The sequence below is a fragment of the Coffea arabica genome, chromosome 3c, assembly GCF_036785885.1.
Source record: "Coffea arabica cultivar ET-39 chromosome 3c, Coffea Arabica ET-39 HiFi, whole genome shotgun sequence".
In the NCBI taxonomy this organism is placed as follows: Eukaryota; Viridiplantae; Streptophyta; class Magnoliopsida; order Gentianales; family Rubiaceae; genus Coffea; species Coffea arabica.
In genome coordinates this window covers 35,967,266-35,969,676 of record NC_092314.1, presented here as the reverse complement: position 1 = coordinate 35,969,676, position 2,411 = coordinate 35,967,266, and the positions used below count along the sequence as shown (strand labels likewise).

The following is a 2,411-nucleotide window of genomic DNA, read 5'->3' as shown; positions in this document are numbered from 1 at the left end:
CTGCTGCTGAAGGGATGACGTCTCCACCTCGTTGACTCTACGGGGAGGGTTGCTCTCACGTGAGCCAAATTGTTGGGAGTTCTCTGCCATGGCTTCGATGAGCTCCCACGCTTCCCTCGGTGTCTTGTTTGCAAGTGCTCCCCACTCGCAGCATCAATGATACTCCTATCTGTTGATTGGAGCCCTTCATAGAAGTATTGGATTAACAGTTGCTCACTAATTTGATGCTGCGGACATCTAGTGCACAACTTGTTAAACCTTTCCCAGTATTCATACAAGAACTCACCGGGATATTGTTTAATGCCGCAGATCTCCTTCCTCAAACTCGCAGCCCGGGATGCAGGGAAAAATTTTTCCAAAAACTTTTTTTTCAACTGTGCCCATGTGGTAATACTACCCGCTGGAAGGTAGTACAGCCAATCTTTAGCTGCATCCTTGAGAGAGAACGGAAAGGCTCTCAGTCTAATTTGCTCTTCAGTGACCCCAGGCGGTTTCATACTAGAGCAAACCACCTCGAACTCCTTTACATGCTTGTGGGGTTCTTCGCCAGAGAGACCATGGAAAGAAGGTAAGAGTTGAATCAACCCCGACTTCAGTTCGAAAGCAGTATTCTCAGCCAAGGCGGGGAATGTGATGCATAAGGGCTGGTGAGTCAGCTCCGGGGCAGCCAGCTCCCTCAATGTTTGGGTGTTGGCCATGCTTACTTCGTCTTCCGCTGACTCGTTTGCAGCAGATAAGTGCCCTTCTTTTTGCCTCTTGGTCTCTTGCCTCCGCCTACGTGCTGCCTTCTCAACCTCAAGATCGTATACCAATTCACCTGTGCGAGAGGAACGGGGCATAAACTAGCAAAAATACCAAGGAGAATAGAATAAAATAAAAATAAAATAAGAACCGAATCTGAAAAGAAACAAATAATCCAAAGGCCAGCTCCCCGGCAACGGCACCAAAAATTGACAGGTGCCGAACCTGTGCAATAATAATTACTAAAAAGTCCTAATTACCACCTCAATTAAATAATTATAAAACAAATCCAAGTACTGGAGCAGGGACCCTAGGTGTGCAATGGGTTACTTGATTCATCCTGTTCCCGAAGAGTTTGCTTGATCCGATATACCGGATTTGTCTATAAAAATATTAATTTTGCATACAATGACAAGTAGGGTCGATTCCACAGGGAGCGGGTAGGAAATTATTTCTTTCCAAATTAGTAGAACAAAATTTGGGGGATTTTCAATTGGAGATAAATAAATAGAATAAAAGTAAAATAAAAATAAAGCAAACTAAATTCAGAACTAACTCACAAAGCACAATTCAATAAAAATAGCAATTGGTAAAAGTTCTACCCAAAGGATCAACTGCTCAGGCACGGTCCAACTAAATGATCATCGATGCAAAGATATTTCATCTATTCATCACTAGGTTGGTTATAGCTATCAATAAGCTCTGACAACCAGCTCTTTCTTACCTTTTTGACAGTCAAGGTACGACCGTTGACTGCTTCTCTAATCAGATAACAACCCTAGGTACGACCGTAGGAATTTAATTACCCAATTTCATTAAAGTTAGAAGAACCCAACCCTAACCAATAAATACGCTAAGAGGGTTTATTTAAATTAGATCATGCGTTTCCCCATCATAAAACCAATTATGGTGGTTGCCACGGGGTGTCAATTAAATGAACAATTACGGATTCTATTTAATTAACGTGGCAGTAGGCTATTAAATTAAATCAAATACCCGGCCGTTGATATTCAATTAATCAAATACCCATGAACAATTAATTCAGAAAACGCACGAATAATAACGAATTGGAAGAAATAATGAAAGCTTGATTAGATCTTACAGGTGTGATGGACCGCGCCCTCGCGTCACCCTTTGGGTAGAGGAGAAAATTAGCCGCTCCTCATCATGTCAAGCTCACGCGATTTAATTGATTTCATCCACGCAAACATCCAAACAATTAATTCCAAGGAGCGGAGCGATGCGAATTAACTAAGGAACAAATGGGAAATTCCCTTGGTTCATTTTCTTGTATTCGGTCGCTCCTGGAGCAGAGTCAAGAAAAGGGATAAAAGTGATGGAAAATTGTAGCAAATCAAAGGTGAACGTCAAAGGCGTCTACAGCAAAAAGATTGAACAGGTGAACTCCTAAGCTAGTCTAAGTTGCGGCTGAAGAAAGCCAAAAGCCCCCAGTCAAAAGCGTCTGACTGCTGACAAACCTAGGAAAAGAAAACTAAGCCTAAAAAGTAGATGCCCCTTGAATCTTCCTTGTTTCTTCTTTTATATCCGCCGCACAAGAGACGTAGAAAAGAAAAAGACGTCTGGAACAAAGGCCTGGAGCAAAGCTTTGTCTCCAGAGTTCTGATCCCACGCTTCGGGTTCACGTGGACCGCAATCCGGCTTTCGGTTTC

General features: G+C 42.6%; 1 non-coding gene across 1 annotated transcript; it reads left to right on the top strand.

Moving 5' to 3' along the window:
• The first annotated feature begins 219 nt into the window (after window positions 1-219).
• LOC140038208 (small nucleolar RNA R71) lies at window positions 220-326 on the top strand. The gene has a single exon (XR_011842003.1). It is a non-coding gene; the product is annotated as a small nucleolar RNA R71 (small nucleolar RNA).
• Window positions 327-2,411: the final 2,085 nt, after the last annotated feature.